We start from the raw sequence: 17390 nt of genomic DNA on the forward strand, positions 1-17390 counted from the left end.
TGCTTTGACTGAGGTCCTTTTCACTATCAATTTTCTTACTTTTGATTCCCAAGGGATCAGCCCAGCTTATAAAAACACTGGGGATCCTTTCCATCCCAGCCCCCAGCCCCTGTGGTTAGGTGGAAAGACCCCCTGACAGGAGAATGGAAAGGACCACACCCTCTGCTAACCAAGGGTCAAGGATATGCTTGTGTCTTTCCAGAGAATGCGGGACAACCCATTTGGGTACCAGCCAGAAACATCAAGCCTGCAACCGACAGCCAACCAGAACCAGCTGAACAAGACCCAGACTCCGCCTTGTTAGCAGATGCACCTGCCCTATCATCCCACCCTGAGGAACTGCCCATAGCCACATCTGTTACTGTTTTGTGCCCCACTAGCTCTGGTCAGCCACTCAAATGGCCCACAGCCTGTGTGCGGTCATGCCATTCCTGATAACCATTATTCCTCATTCCTACCCCAATCTGAGCAAGCAATCCTGTGGTCTCTCGATTTGAATGCTGGTTAGTCAATGACGGGTAAGATCCTCTGGGGGACAACCTAAGACAGGCACAGCTGCATACAGAGACCACATGGAAACGGGGTCAGCAATGGTATAGCCAAGAATCATGCTCAAAATTGTTGCTCAAAAATAAACGAAAAGGGGGAAATGTGGTGGAATGAGAAGGTCATGCCAAGGTGGCCACTGGCAAGCGAGTGTCAGTTACTCAGGAATGGCTTTGAAACCCACCTGGCAACGGAGCCTGCCTGGCAACAGGCTGTGATTGGTTGGGGCATAGACCGCCCCTTGACCAGATTGGCTGGTCTTGGCTATATAAGATGTTGTTCCAACTGTAATAAACGAGTCTGCGGGCTGCTCGCCTCAAGCCTGCTTTCACCCGACTCCCGGGGTCTGTGTGGTGACTCCGCTTGCCCCCACCACGCTGCTCCTCTCAGAAACGAATCCACTGCAACATTGTTGAGAAATCAACGGCAATAAACCAGAAAAATCTAAGACAAATGGCACATATACTTTTTTATATCTCAGCAGAACTTAGATATTTAATTTTTGGAAGTAAGGTGAAACTTTTGCCTCAGTAGCAGTAACAAGAAACACCAACAAGGACACACAGGAGCAATCACACACAGCCCACCATCGTTTAGAAATAATCAGAAAAAGTGTATTCTTCCTTTTAAACTTCTGTGTATATTTAATTTGTTCCACTTACACATGGCTGGTATTACCACAAACTTGTTTAATCCTACACATTTCAAAAAGACTTCATTATTTCTTTCATTAAAAATTATAGTTCCACATCCTCCTATTTCACAGGGCTGCTAAACACAAGAGCCCCCGAAAATTTGGGGGCTCAACCTTAATTAAACATGGTTGAGTTCATGGGTGGGAGTGGAGCCATATTGTTTTTAGGTCTGGGTAAATTCCAGGGAGCCCAGTTCCTTGGGCAGGGACCCAACTTCTCAACCCATACCCACCAAGCCACAGGCCCTCTTCCAGCCACATGGTGGGATGGTGGGAGAATCCTTGTGGAGGGCTCAGCGGGCGCCTCCTCTCCCCCTCCCACAGTCATGGGGATGAGCTTCCACGCCCGCCCCTGGAGGAGGCCCTAGAGCTGCACGCTGTCTCCCTGCATTTGTCAGAGCACCAGGCTTCCCCACTGGTAAAAATTCGGCGTCCCAAATCGCAAGACACCAACCATCCGCCGCAGCCCCACCTCGGGCCCCAGATGCACGCAGGCCGCCCAGGCCGGTGGGGCTTCAGCCACTGTTGTGAGGGTCGCCCAGTAGGGACTGGTTTGCCTCCACGATGAACTGATAGAAAGGGCGCTCACGCTCATCCACCTGCCCAGCATCCTCCCCAGTCCTGGAAAGGCAAAGAAAGGCAAGACTTGGAGACCTACCTGGCTGAGTCCCAGCACCCGCGAGAAAGGCCTGCTCCACCCCAAGTCCCACTGTCGCACCTTACATCCAGGGTTGGCTGCCAGAGCCAGTCCCCATCACCTCAGCACCTCCTCCCCATTCCTGGGGCGCTCTAAGAATTCAAGGAAGGGGGCCCACGCTGTGGCGCAGTGGGTTAACGCCCTGGCCTGAAGTGCCAGCATCCCATATGGGCGCCAGTTGAAGACCTGGCTGCTCCACTTCCGATCCAGCTCTTTGCTATAGCCTGAGAAAGCAGTAGAGGATGGTCTAAGGCCTTGGGCTCCTGCACCCGCATGGGAGACCCGGAAGAAGCTATTGGCTCCGGATTGGCACAGTTCTGGCCGTTGCGGCCATCTGGGTAGTGAACCAGTGGATGGAGGACCTCTCCCTCTCTCCCTCCCTCTCCCTCCCCCTCTCTCCCTCTAACTTTGACTTTAAATTAAAAAAAAAATCTTAAAAAAAAAGAATTCAAGGAAGGAAAGGATTAGAGAAATCTGGTTTCACCGGTGCCTCTCCAGCCCAGGAGAAGAGTGGGACATATCCTAGATTTCCCTGGGCGTGTGAAGGGGTAGGGAGAGGGGGGCTTGGGAACGGCAGGTGGGAACCCACTGGCTTACTTGAGAGTCGGGTCCCAGTTGCCATGGGGCAAAAAGTGACGGGAACGAAAATAACGTGGAAAACAGACCGGTCAGCACTTGCCAAAGCCTTGAGGGGTAACAACCGGAATATGTGCAGTTTGGAACGGGGCTGCGTGCCTGGGAGTATCAGAGTCTTCCTTGCTCCTTCCGCTGGGGAGAGGCGGTCCCGCAAGCTCCCGCCTCTGGCCCAAGAACTCCAGGGAAGCGCCTCTCCCGCGGCTGTCCAGGGGCTGCTGCAAGTCCGGCCAGCGCCACAGAGCCAGCCACTCGGAGGGCTGCCCCGCCGGGCTGCTGCCCTCCACGCTACCCTCCTTCCTTATGAGGAAAGGAACTCGCTCCTCTAGCAAGATGTCGGTCCCCGCGTGGAGACACCTGTGGGGTATACAGTAAAGCCCGATCACCTGTGATGACGCCACTCGGGAGGATTCGGCGGAGGTGCAGCCGCCCAGCCCCTGTTCCCTAAGGACTGTGGGGGCGGGGAGAGCTGCAAATCCAGAGCCTTTCACGGAATCTCTGTAGGCGCCTAGGCCCATGGGAGAGCTGCAGGCTGCCGGCTTGCAGAACAATGCACTGTGAGGGTGTCCCTGTGGACCCTGCTTCTCTCCATTGACAAGGCTGTCCTGTTTAAGAAACCACAAATACACGAGCGTTTCAGCAATAGCTGAAGCCACCCCTGCCCAGGGCCCTCAGTGGTGTAACCCCTCATCAAGGACACCCCTCAGTGTCTGCCTCAAGCCCAGGACAGGCCAACTGGCCACTCACTGCTACCAACTCAGAATGCCCTGCCCCCTGCCCCCTGCCCCAACTCCCCAGAATGCCCTGCCCCTCCCCCAACTCCCCAGCATGCCCTGTCCCCTCCCCCAACTCCTAGAATGCCCTGTATCCACCCCACCCCCAGCTAGCTTCACAATCTCAGCCCCCCCCCCCATCACCTGCTGGTCCCCAACTCACAGCCCTTTCTTCCCACCTGTCCCTGGTTGTTTGACCAGAGGAGGGTGGAATTCCCAAGGCATGAGGAGGAGACTAAATGGGCTCCTGTGGAGCTTTCTCCTGCTCAGGCAGCTGCCCTATTGCACTTCAGGGCTGCCCAGGACAGCGTCCGAGTCCCAGCTGCCTTCATTTGGTGGGAGGGAGGAGTTCATGCTCTGCCACAGCTTCCCCACCTGGCCCCAAGTGCAAAGGGAACAGAGCAGCCAGCGCCTTCCCAGCTGGGATCAGAAGACACAGCCCTGAGCTATGAATCTCAGCTGGCTGTCTGGGTTCCTTGTTCTATGCTTTCACTTTAGGGGTAATGGCCATTCGCCTCACAGGGAACCTACTCAAAGCCTGTTTTCTGTCCCTGCTCCCTGGACAGACACAGACTCAATAAATACTCACTGTGGCCAAAAACCCAGGTCCACAGAGGCTAAATGGCTTTGCCAGTGTGAACCTGAGGGGCACCAGATTCACAGGTGAGGGGCTCTCGGGCTGCAAATGACAAATGAGCATGAGACAGGATGCGCAGTATCATTAGTTGTGTAGGCAGGTGCAGATCAAAATCACCAGGAATTCCAGGTCGCAGTTACTAGGATGGCCAGAATAAACACAAAATGCAAGGACAGACATTGTGGCACAGCTGGTTAAGCCACCACTTGGGCCCCCGGCATCCCATTCCCCAGTGCTGGTGTTAGTCCCAGCTGCTCCAGCTTCCTGCTAAGGAACTTGCAGCAGATGATGACCAAGCACTTCCATCTGTGTCACTGACATGGGTGACCTGGATGGAGGTTCAGGCTCCTGGCCTTGGCTGTTCTGGCCATTTGGGAAGTGAACCAGTAGACAGAAACTCTCTCTCTTTATGTGTGTGTGTGAGTGTAAGCCAGTGTTTGAATAAATAACTCATTGAATACATACATACATACATAAAATGGAAAATAACTAGTGCGGTGAGGATGTGCAGATTGAAAGCCTTAGGGCCGGCCCTGTGGTGCAGCAGGTTAATGCCCTGGTCGGAAGTGCCGGCATCCCATGTGGGTGCCAGTTCGAGACCCAGCTGCTCCACTTCCAATCCAGCTCTCTGCTGTGGCCTGGGAAAGCAGGAGAGGATAGCCCAAGTCCTTGGGCCCCTACACCCACGAGGGAGACCCAGAGGAAGCTCCTGGCTCCTGGCTCTTGGTGCAGCTCTGGCCGTTGCGGCCAATTGGGGAGTGAACCAGCGGATAGAGGACCTCTCTCTCTCTCTCTGCATCTCCTCTCTCTGTGTAACTCTGACTTGCAAATAAATAAATAAATCTTTTAAAAAAAGAGAGAGAGATTGAAAGCCTCGCGCACTGCTAGTGGGACAGTAAGGTGATGCCACCACTGCAGAAACAGGCTGGGACTCGCACTGCACTTGAAAATGCAATCAGCACGTGACCCAGCAGGCCCACTGCTACACACACGCCCGAGAGAGCTGCAGGCAGGGATCCACAGATGTGTACCTGAACGTCTGCCACCACATCGTTTACAAAGCCCACAGGGAGAAGCCAGCCCTCAACTGACGAATGAATGTCTAGACAAAACGTGGAACATTCATACCGAGCTGTTGCTCAGTCACGCGAGGAGTGACCTTGTTGGCCTCAGAAATGGCTCCCCGGACAAAGGCCTCCTAAGCAGCCCCAGAATAAAGTTACCCTCTGACCTTCTGTCCTCCGGGCTCCTGCTCCCCTTTCTGCCTCCCTCCACAGGCCAACCACAGAAATAGAATTTCTCTGCCCTAATGTGGGTCGCAGAAACTAGAGCCCCTTTTCCCCAGGGCAAGGCATAGTAAATATTACACCAGTCTTCCCCTCCCTTTCCGTCTCGGAGCTGGCCCTAAAGAACTTCTCTGATCTCCTTTGATCTACTCTGATCTACTCTGGTCATGTGAGGCTTCTCTGATCATCTGTCATAAGATCCTGTATCATAGGGTCTGCAGGGATCCTGCCCTCCACCTGGAGGAAGGAATGCTATGTCCAGACTCCCGCAGCAGGCAGGCCTCGCTGGCTCCCCCGGCAGTTGTTAGAATCAGATCGTGTCCTTTTGTCTAAGCACAGTCTACACTGAACCTGAGCATACAAGTGGATGATTCACCAGGCTCTCTGAGTCTGCTTTGGGACGTCTCCATGACACACAAACTATGGTCCAACAGTTTGTTCCGCTTTTCTCTTCTCAGCCTGTCTTGTTACAGGTTATCCTCCATGATGGGCAGAGTGGGCTCGCCTCCTTCTCTTCCCTTACAGAGTGCAGGCACGTGGTGCGACATGGACTAACCTTGACAACATGATGTATGTTCAAGAAACTAGACATGGAAGACTGCACCTGCATGGTCCGTTCACACCAAGTGTCCAGAAGAGGCAAGTCTTTGCAGAGCTCAGGTGAACCAGTAGCCGCCAGGGTTGGCAGGGGAAATGAGCAGTGACTGCTAAGAGACATGGCCTTCATGGGGGCAGATAGAAGTTCTAAAACTCGTTGTGGTAATGCATGCACAATCTCGTGAATCTGCTAAAAACCGGTGAATTGCACGCTTTAAAATGGTGAATGCCACGACACTGAATTCTATATCCACAATAAAAATAAACCAGTACATTGAGTTAGGAATGTTTAGGTAAAAGATGAATGGGAAATTCCATAATGTGGAGGCCTCGAGGTGCAAATTCTGCAACTCACGGATCAATCTTTCATCAAAAGTGTGTGAAACCGATCCTGTGAGTTCCCAGAGCACAGAGTGTGTATCACAGACATTCTTGCCGCAAACATTGTGCCCGAACAGGACAAAGTGCACATATTCTCTTTATGAAGGAACATTTTTCAGCAGGGATGCTTACATGGAAATGCAGACTGTGGATACTGGCACAAACAGCTCATAATCTGGTCTCTCATCAAAGGAGTAGCAGAGAAGAAAAACAGGGGAGCTGTTCTAGATTAAGAGAAGAATAAGAAATACTTGAACCAACGCTGTGTATAACATTTCTTTGGATCCTAATAAGAGCATGTCAAGTTTAAGAGGTTTATTTCATTCAAAGAAGGCATGTGGACACAGGTGTGTTCATGTGCCATTAGAGAATAATCATAATTTTTGATAGATGCAATGATGGTGTTTTGGTACTTTTTTCTAAAGTGCTTATCAGCTACAGTGTGTGATATAGTAGACTCTATGGAGTGTATAGCTGGTTAGGATTCATGAATGAAGTCATGTGATATTTTAAATACTCCAGCTCAAAAACTAGCAAATGAAACATAATCGGTGGTGAAATGTCGATTACTGGTGGAGCTGGTTCAGTAGGGATGGAGTCAGGTGTTGTTTGTCTCCAGAATTGTGGAACAGCTTAGTTGAGCGGAAGTACTCATTTTTTAGGCGCTTCCGTGTCAGAATGTAACTGTGTGAAAGGGCGTTCTGACAGGACACCGCACTGTGGGCAGTCACCTGGCAGAATGGCATGAGCGTGACGTGTGCTGGCCAAAGGTGACTTTCATCAATTCCCTCAACAAATAGCTTTGAGCATCCACTATGTGCCTCACGTGTTCTTAATCCTGGAAGTACGGCCAAGAGACACAAAGACACTGCCTGCCCTCACGGAGTTCCTATTCTGGAGTGGGAGCCTGAGACAGCAAGATCCCTGGGACTCATGTATCACGAGAGCCCTTCATGCTACGCAGTGAACTCGGCAGAGACGGGGAAAGGTTGGGGTGGAGCTGCACCTGCGGCCAGGACACGCAGCAAAGGACTGGCTGATGCAGCAACATCAGAGGACAGACCTGGGGGCAGCGGGTGAAGTGAGGGCCTGTGGAGAAGTGGGGGTGAAAATCGCAATGAGAGGCACTATCCTGTGCTTCCTGCTGATTTTTCCTGAAAATTTGTCCCTCACAAATGATAAGAGACCCTCACAAGAGCCTCTCACTTTAGGGGCTCGGTGCGGTTGTGTGAGCGTTAACAGCTACTAAGCCAAACTGTCATTTGACAAACCAGGGCCTGGCTAGGAACCCTGGTTGGAATCGCTACGTTAGGAGTTGGAGAACGTTTCCGGATCTGTGGATGTACAGTTTAAGGTTAGTGAATTCATTAACTTGAGCCCAGGGGAGCAGAAATGGTTGACCAGTAGCTTTCACCACAGCCTGAACCTCGCCCAGTACAGGGTGACGTCACCGCACGTCACTATGGATTACGTCACAGTGGGTTTGCGCTAGGAGGTCCGACCACCTTTAGGGTGAGGCTTGTGGCTCCTCAGGTTATGTAGTGGACGGGAGGCTTTCCCGTTGCTCCAGAGTCAAGGCTTTCTCCTCACGCCGAATTCCTCCTTAGGAGCGTGGTCTGTGTGCCTGAGGAAGGTATTTAACACTATCTCTTTCCTCTTCAGGTCTCGGTGTTGGCAGGAAGCAGGAGTGAGACTGCTAGCCGGCGTAGAGCCAGGCTTCAAGAACACCGGTGAGGTATGTCACAGTGTTCTCAGTGGGAGTTTTGCCCCCTTCCACCAGCGCAGCTCCTTGTTTTTGAAACGTGCGCGCCTTTTTTGGCGGAGCAGGCCACTAGAGGGGGTGAGGCGGCGAGCGTGGGCGGCCCCGATGCTTCACAGGCTTGTGGGTGATGGAGAAGGGGCCCGGGTCGTGGCCGATCACCTCCAGCTCGATTTCCACCTGGCTTGCCGATGTAGGCGCCCGCCACGCTGCCCACCACGATCGCGTCCCGCAGGTCACCACCCACGGCTTCTCCACGCGGGGCGCCGCCTTCTTGGGCTTGGGCAGGCACTTCCGTAGCCTCAGGCCAAGGCTCAGGTGGCGCCACTGCCGGGCACTGCACAGCCGCTTGAGCTGCAGCTAGCGCAGGTCCCGCAGCTGGTGGCGGTCCTCGCCCGCTAGATGAACTTGTAAAAGGTCCGCGTCGTCTTCTACGCCCCTTCCGCCATCTTGTCTTGTCAGCTTCCAGGAAAAGCAGCGGCTCACGCTAAATGATCTCTCATTGAACTTCCTCTGGTGGTATTTGGTGTCATTGTACATTCAGTAGCTGTAACTGTTGAATATGGTGGTCGTGGGGGTTCTCCCTTTGCGATTACAAATAGCAACCTGTTGGGTCAATCCCAGCGCCCCACCCCGCCCCGCTGTAGAGTCTAAGCTCGGAAAAGACCACGTTCTAACCAGAGGCTAGTGCCTTGAGGTTTACAATCCTGACTCTCTGACATGATTTCCTCAGTGTGTGCTGGTGCCGTGCAGGTCTGGTAGAAATGGAGGGCACAGGAGGCATCGCTGTCTCAGAGCTGTGTCCTTAGTGCTCACCAGTGAGCAGAGGGGCAGCTTTATTTCAGCGTCCTGAGACCTTGTCAGGGCTCGCAGAGTAGCCTGATACTTCCATAGACTTTTGAGCTGGGGAAGAATTCGGGGTGGCTCCTGTTTGTCTCCATGGGTTGCTTAAGAAAGGGCCTTCTGTGGGCCTACGTTGGAATCCCTGAAGGCTGATGGGAAGCTTCACTTGTGACATGCTTTCAACTCTGCATCCTTCTGGTTAAGCAGTGTTTTTCACACTTAACTGAGATTCCTAGTGGAAAGGGTTAAATAAGAATTCACTTGTGTGTTTGAAGGAAAGCAAGCACAGCTATGGAATGCCTGGTATATTTCTGTGCAGCACATGGCTGCCTCCCAGGAACATTCAAGGTGAATCGCTCATTGTTGTATCTGATGTGCCGTTCTCTGGTGACTTTAGTAGGAATCTGCACTCACTGCAGGTGATGAAGAAAGTTACTCAAGTTTGATGAGGCAGGCAGTCATAAAGGACTATGTTCAAATTTTTGTTTATTCTGTCATTACGCATCACAGAGTTGGCACACAGCCTCTCGTGGGGACTTAGGTGAGCTGCCTCAGGGTTCAGCATACACTGGCTTCTTGTTCCATGTGACACATGCGGGCTATGTTCTGTTAGTGAAACCTGTTACAGTAGGGAGGCGTAGGGACCAGGTGAGAGAAGGTGGTCAGCCTCATGAAGCTGTTATCGCCTGATGTGCAAACCATTCTGTTTTTCAGTTATAAACAAAAGTGAAAGTAGTTTTTACTACTCCAGAACTCCAAAGACAATTTTAGATAGGAAGATAAATCACTTTTAGAAACAGAAATGGCATCACTGGGATATGTGTAGAACCTTCTGTAATGATTTCAGATGACATTGTTTCATCCTTACGGCTGCATTAGAGCAGTGTTCATTCTCAACATTCAGGCTTCATTGAACCTTTTTTGAGGACAGACTGAGGTAGGGGCTAGGACAGCAGAAGGTTCACCATTCTGATGGTCTCTGTGGCTTAGCAGTGCAACTATGATGTAGGCTGCCGGAAGGGAGGACACTGGTTGATACTGGTTTCCACCACTCACATTCCCACTTGTGACATTTAGCATTGTGGTTAGCCATTTCGAGGCAAATGCCACTGTGGTGTACTTGAGTTTGTGCTATCTGCTTTTGTGGAGCACCTATTTTTGGATGCTAGATCATTCAAGGTGCAGTAGAAAGATTTGAATTTGGAGTGTGGTACATCACTGTGAGTGATTTCATAGTAACGTCTCTTCAAAGTTAAAGAATCAGAAGTTGAGTTGCTTGACTCCCTTTTCTTAAATTATTTATTTATTTATTTGAAAGGGAGAGAGGGAGAGAGAGAGGGAGAGAGGGAGGGAGGGAGGGAGAAGGGGAGGAGGAGGGGGAGAGGGGGACAGGGTAGGGGGAGGGGGAGAGGGGGACGGAGAGGGGGAGGGAGAGGGGGAGGGTGTATCCATCTGCTGGTTCACTTCCCAAATAGCTGCCATGGCTAGGACTGGGCCAGGCTGAAGCCAGGAGCCTGGAACTCCATCTGGATCTCCTCATGGGTAGCAGGGCCCAGGAATTTGGGCCATTGTCCTCTGCTTTCCCAGGCACATTAGCAGGGAGCTGGATCAGACCTGGAGCAGCCAGGACTTGAACTGGTGCTCATGTGGGATGCTGACATCACAGGTGACTTAACTTGCTGTGCCACAATGCTGGCCCTCCATGCTTGACTATTTTCTAAAAGTTAGGGTTAGGTATTTGGCTTAGTGGTTAAGAAACTAAGTAAGGTGCCCACATCCTACCAGGGAATACCTGGGTTTTTGATACCCTACTCCTGATCCCAGATTCCTGCTAATGCGGGTTCTGGGGGGCAGCACTGATCGTTCAAGTACTTGGGTTCCTGCCACCCACTTAAGGGATATGGATTGAGTTTCCAGCTCCCAACTGGAAAGGCTCCCCCAAGGAGCTTTTGCATGCATTTAGGAAACAGCCAGCAGATGGGAGAGCTCTCTTTCCTCAAATAAATAAGTGAATTATTATTAATAAACTTTTTGGAACAGTTTTAGATTTATAGAAAAAATGAGTAGAAAGTACTGATTTTTCATATTCTACCTTGCCCTATTCCCAGTTTCCCCTATCATCTTCAATTAACTTGATAGACTTGTTACAGTTGATAAACTAATTTGATAGGTTATTATGAACTGAAGTTTACATCAGAATTTAATCTTTGTGTAGTACATTCTATGGGTTTCAAAAAATTGAGAGGAAATAAGAGTGAGGAGGAGGAAGGGTGGGAGCATGGGCAATAGGCGGGGAGGGGAGGTGGGGTGGGAAGTATCACTATGTTCCTAAATGTGTTTACTGTAAATAAAAAGAGTATAATCATATATATGCACTGTTATGGTACCATACCAAACCACCGTTATATACCAGGCCCAGTTTTCCTCCCCTAAAAATCCCTTGTGCTCCATATACTCATCCCTCCTTTTGCCATCCTTCCATTCCTTGGGAACCCCTCACTGATCCTCTTTAACTGTCTGCGTGGTTTTGTCTTTTGCAGAATGTTAGATAGTGGACTCATACAATATGTAGCTTTCTCAGATTGGCTTTTTTCACTTAACAGTATGCATTTAAGGTTTATCCACGTCTCTCTCTCTTTTTTTTGCCTTGATAGCTCATTTCTTTTAATCACTGAATAAAATTCCATTGTATAGGGGCCAGCACTGTGGCATACCAGTTAAAGCTGCCACCTGTGTCACTGGCATCCCATATGGGCACCAGTTCGAGTCCTGGCTGCTCCACTTCCAATCCAACTCCCTGCTAATGCACCTGGGAAAGCAGCAGAAGATGGCCCAAGTTGTTGGGCCCCTGCACCCACATGGGAGACCTAAAAGAGGCTCCTGGTTTCAGATCAGCCCAATTCCTGCCATTGCAGCCATTTGGGGAGTGAACCAGCAGATGGTAGATCTCTCTCTCTCTCTTTTTCTGTAACTCTGCCTTTCCAATAGATGAATACATCTTTTATTTATTTTTTAAAGAGTTATTTATTTATTTGAAAGAGTTACATACAGAGAGAAGGAGAGGGAGGGAGGGAGGGATGGAGGGAGGGAGGGAGGGAGAGAGAGGTCTTCCATCCGCTGGTTCACTCTCCAATTGGCTGCAATGGCCGGAGCAGGGCCTGATCTGAAACCAGGAGCCAGGAGCTTCTTTCCAATCTCCCACATGGGTGCAGGGACCCAAGGACTTGGGCCATATTCTACTGCTTTCCCAGGCCACAGCAGAGAGCTGGATCAGAAGTGGAACAGCTGAGTCTCGAACCGGCGCCCATATAGGATGCTGGCACTGCAGGCGACAGCTTTATCCACTATGCCACAGGGATACAATGAATACATCTTTTTTTAAAAAAAAAAATTCCATTATGCGGATGCACCACCATTTTTCTATGCATTCACCTATTGATAGACATCTTTATTTTTAGTTGTCATGATTTACTAAACTTAAATCTGTTATGAAACATTTAAAAAACTGTATTAATTTCTAAGATCTAAATTTCAACAGCAGATAGTTAAAATGTTCATGATAAGCAAAGATAAGAAAACCTCCCTGATCTATCCATTTTCTTCTTTTGCCTTCAATTGAGGACATATTTGTTTGTCACTACTCATCCCACCAGCAGTACTAGCCCCCTTCCCAATCATAAGCAGTTACTTGTAATAAGAATAGTTATAACTGAGGGTCTGGGAATTTAAGGAGCCAGGAACACTCTACTTATTTGTGTACAATAGTGTTTAGATAGTTTCTGACACTATATCATTACATCCATTTATGGTGGTGGTGATCACTGCAGGCAAATGAAGGATTCGGGGAATAATCGTAAACCTAAGTCAAGATCTAAGAAAAGGAAGACAACATCAAGATGCTCGAAACAGAATGCCACCAGAGTCGAACCCAGGTAATGGAATAAGGTATATTTTGTATTATGTCACAATGACCTCTATGGTACAATGTTATCCTGTTTGATTGAAGGGAAATGTGACCAGAAGCACATTTTTTTGGTGAATTCACATTTTTGTATAAGTAACTCCATAGATTTGATTTTGCAAGACAATAAACCATTTTCATGCATGGAAAAAAGTCAGGCATCAATTTCTTGAATTGCCCTGAATGTTTTGTGACAACATATTACACAAAAGCAAAATTGTTTTTGAGGGAACTTTTTTATTATGATGTGAAGAATTGGGTGCATGATCTTTCCTTTCACAAAGCATATTCTCAATAAATTTAATCATCCGCATAACCTTCTATAGACCGGGGTAAATCTTGGCTTACAAACCTATCAACTTTCTATATCATTCTACTTTCTCCTTGATGAAAGTCCCACACATACTTAAAATTTCCACAAACTTCAAATTTCACTCTCACACTACTCACATACTATCCTGAAGACAGATTGTGTTTGGAGGGCAGTAAAAAGTAAAGATGGCCTCTTAACATACTGGATGCCCTCTGGCTGTTTGTTGCTTGAATTCCTGTTTCCACCATGCTACTGAAAAGTTATGTCTCAAAAGTCAGCAGTGAACTCCAAGTGACCCAATCTGGTGGCCTTTTACTAGCCTCACATTTCTTTTCAATAAAGCTTTCACTGATTTCTATCTTCATTCTTCCCTTCTCACATTTCTAAGCCGTGACTCTCTCTGTTTACAACCCCAGTGGGCCATCCCCCAAGGCTTTTGTCCTCAGTCATTCAAGAGGAGGTCATGGGCTATAGTAGAAAGAGAAGTGGATTAGGAGTGTGAAGATCTGCATTCAAATTTTAATCCTGTTCCACACCAACTGTGTGACCTTTGACTAGTTTCAGTTTCCTCATCTATAATCAGTGAGATGGAATCACCTACCTAGCCTGTATCACAAGGTTATAATGAGGACCAAAACATATAATATATGTAAAAAACTCTGTTAAGTGCATACTACCATGCAAATGGTCATTCTCTTTCATTAATTGTGGCTGTTTAGCAGATAGTCAGGTCACTGACACTAGGGAAAAAAGCTTTGTGTAAACCAGTTTGGCACTCTGGGAGATCAAACCCATGACCCTGTATTAATGATTTATATTGGAAGCAACTAAACCCAAAGGCCCAAGCCAAATATTCTTTTTTGGCACACATTTATCATAAAATTTAATCTTTCATTATTTCAGAGCAGTGTTTCACAAGGCCTTTGATGAGGATGCCCGCTTTCCTAGCATTGCAATATTAGCAGAAGCTATCATTTGTTGAGTTTAAAATGGCTTTCATACATCTATAGTCATTTGTATGTACTGTTAAATTCTCAAAAGCTGATACATTAATAAGCAGTGTTAAAAAAAACCATGTCTGCTTTTAAATGTTCTAGGATGCATATTTTATTACAAGCATTTAAATATTTGATTCTTTGTTTTACAGGAGGAACATAACCCCTCAAATGGCTCACAATTTTCAAAATCTATTTGACGGCATTCATAGGGAAATGGAGACCTATCCTTACCAATATCTTGATCCCCACCTTCTCTACCTGGAGGAGTTTATCCTCCTCGTTTGCCGAATCCTTTGCCTGGGCTAGATGATAAACCAACATCTCTACCATCACCTTCCCTTGGGGAACCTCCTCCTCTGTCTCCTTAGTTGGGAGACCTTCCATACAGGATCCCCACCTGCTCTGATAGAACGAAGCAGGAATAAATGCTGAACCAGAACTCCATGTGTTTATTTCTTAACAGCATGAATTGATCAAAGAGAGTTAACTCATCAGTTGCAAGGTTATTCTCATTCTTGATTTTTAAAAATTGATTTGCATTAGCTGTCACTGAGTAATTGTACAGATTAATGGGATCCAATGTGAAATTTAGATACATATATAACTTGAAAAGGCAAAACTGACTAGTTTCTGGTATCTTTCAGCCATGATATGGTCATTAATGTGTGAAAACTGAATCACCCTGTGTTGGTGTTATATCATGTGAGACAATATGACTTCTGACTTTATAAGTTCACCACCTTATGTTCCTCTTTCAGCATAGCATCTCAATAATTGGAAACTCTAGAGGATATGAAGTTCATGTGGAAGGCAAAAAAGAAATCAAGAAAGTAGCATAAGGATAATTCTATTAGTTTGCTAGGGCTGCCATAAAAATTTCCTACAAGCTAGTTGGTCCCAAACAACAAAAAGGTATTTCCCACAGTTTTGGAGTTCAGAATTCCAATGTGAAGGCAATGGCAGGGCACAGTTTGGAGGTTTGAAGGGAGAATCTATCTGTCCCTTACCTCTTCTAGCTCCTGGTATCTGTGGGCTTTCCTTGAGAGTGGCTGGCTCTCTCTCTCTGCTTCATTTTCTCATGGCCTACTGCTTTGTGTATCAGTCTATAAACTCCTCCTGCCCCTCTATTACATGAGTACATATGATTACCTGTAGAGTCCTCTCAGATAATCCAGGATAAGAGCCTCCTCTTAAGATCCTTAACATAATCACATCTTTTGCTGTTTAAGGTCATAGTCAGATTCTAAGGATTAGGATGTGTATGTATGTTTTTAGCGGCCAGCATTCATTCCATTGCAGTAATATAGGAAATACATTCTCAAATTGAAAGCAATTTTGATTTTTATAATCTTAAAGTACTATAATATCCTTACTGATAAATGTATTTTTTGATATTGAACCTGTTGTGTTATTTTTGTTCTTAGAGAGGGATGTTTCAACTGAGTTTTAAACTTTTAGGGGCTGACATTTGGTGCAAAGGTTATGATATCACTTGGGAGGTCCACATGCCATATCAAAGTACCTGGGGTCAAGTCTCGACTCTGCTTCGGATTTCAAATTCTTGATAATGCACATGCTGGGAGGAGGCAGGTGATGGCTCAAATAGTTGGGTCCCTGCCATCCATGTGGGAAACTCCATTGAGTTCCTGTCTCCTTGCTTCAGTTTGTCCCAGCTCCAGATGTTGCAGGCATTTGGAGAGTGATCCAGCGGATGAAAGATCTTCCTCTCTCCCCCTCCCTCCCTTTCCCTCTCCCTTTCTCTTTCTGTCTGCCTTTTTTAAAAAAACCTTTTATTTAATAAATATAAATTTCGAAATTACAACTTTTGGATTATTGCAGTTCTTCCCCCCCATAACCACCCTCCCACCTGCAAACCATCCCATCTCCTACTCCCTCTCCCATCCCATTCTGCATTGATTCATTTTTAATTATCTTTATAAACAGAAGATCTACTTAGTATATGCTAACTAAAGATTTCAACAGTTTGCACCCACAAAGACACACAAAGTACTGTTTGAATATTAGTTTTACCGTTAATTCGCATACTACAACACATTAAGGACAGAGATCCTACATGGGGAGTAAGTGCACAGTGAATGCCATTGCTGATTTAACAATTGACACTCTTATTTATGACGTCAGTAATCACCCGAGGCTCTTGTCATGAGCTGCCAAGGCTATGGAAGCCTTTTGAGTTCCCCAACTCTGATCATATTTAGACAAGGCCATAATCAAAGAGGAAGTTCTCTCCTCCCTTCAGAGAAAGGTACCTCCTTCTTTGATGGCCCCTTCTTTCCACTGGGATCTCACTCACAGAGATCTTTCATTTAGGTCATTTTTTTTGCCACAGTATCTTGGCTTTCTGTGCCTGAGAAACTCTCATGGGCTTTTTAGCCAGATCTGAATGACTTAAGGGCTGATTCTGAGGCTGGAGTGCTGTTTAGGACATCTGCCATTCTATGAGTCTGCTGTATATCCTGCTTCCCATGTTGGATTGTTCTCTCCTTTTTAATTCTATCAGTATTATCAGACACTGGTCTTGTTTATGTAATCATTTTGACACTTAATCCTATCATTATGATCAATTATGAACTGAAACTGATCACCTTGACTAGAGAGATGGCATTGGTACTTGACAACTTAATGGGATTTGGAATGCCATGGCACGTTTCTAGCTCTACCATTAGAGGTAAGTCTGAGTAAGAATTTGCTGACCTGTACATCTCCTCCCTCTCTTACCCCCACTCTTATTTTTAACAGGGATCAATTTTCCTAAGCACCTAAGAATAACTGTGTTAATTAAAGATATAAACCATTAGTATTAAGTAGAACAAGAAAATATTAAAAAGAATAGTAAGCTGTTCCTCGACAGGACAAGGGCTGATCAAGTCATTGTTTCTCATAGTGTCCATTTCACTTCAACAGGTTTCCTTTTAGATGCTCAGTTAGTTGTCACAGATCAGGGAGAACATATGATGTTTGTCCCTTTGGGACTGGCTTATTTCACTCAGCATGATGTGTTCCAGATTCCTCCATTTTGTTGCAAATGGCTGGATTTCATTTTTTAGTTTACTGCTGTATAGTATTCTATAGAGTACATATCCCATAATTTTTTTATCCAGTCTTTTGTTGATGGGCATTTAGGTTAATTCCATGTCTTAGCTATTGTGAACTGAGCTGCAATAAACATTGAGGTGCAGATAGTTCTTTTATTTGTGAATTTAATTTCCTTTGGGTAAATTCCAAGGAGTGGGATGGCTGGGTCATGTGGT

At 47.1% G+C, this 17390-nt stretch overlaps 2 long non-coding RNA genes across 5 annotated transcripts; one reads left to right on the forward strand and one right to left on the reverse strand.

Annotated features, from left to right (window-relative positions):
- Positions 1-1131: 1131 nt before the first annotated feature.
- On the reverse strand, positions 1132-3723 carry LOC149119679 (uncharacterized). The gene is made up of 3 exons (XR_016227823.1): positions 3523-3723; positions 2535-2927; positions 1132-1861 (listed from the first exon to the last, which is right to left on the reverse strand). It is a non-coding gene; the product is annotated as an uncharacterized LOC149119679 (long non-coding RNA).
- A 3404-nt stretch (positions 3724-7127) lies between these two features.
- LOC138847576 (uncharacterized) lies at positions 7128-14719 on the forward strand. Of its 4 annotated transcripts, none has more exons than XR_016227829.1 (4): positions 7128-7598; positions 7907-7979; positions 12674-12778; positions 14268-14719. It is a non-coding gene; the product is annotated as an uncharacterized LOC138847576 (long non-coding RNA). The 4 variants fall into 4 exon arrangements; XR_016227827.1 differs by lacking the exon at positions 7128-7598 and adding an exon at positions 7646-7756 and having other exon boundaries at positions 14268-14704; XR_016227828.1 differs by lacking the exon at positions 7128-7598 and adding an exon at positions 7709-7777.
- Positions 14720-17390: the final 2671 nt, after the last annotated feature.

This window comes from Oryctolagus cuniculus, chromosome X, assembly GCF_051225735.1.
Source record: "Oryctolagus cuniculus isolate XC-2025 breed Fujian yellow rabbit chromosome X, ASM5122573v1, whole genome shotgun sequence".
NCBI lineage: Eukaryota > Metazoa > Chordata > Mammalia > Lagomorpha > Leporidae > Oryctolagus > Oryctolagus cuniculus.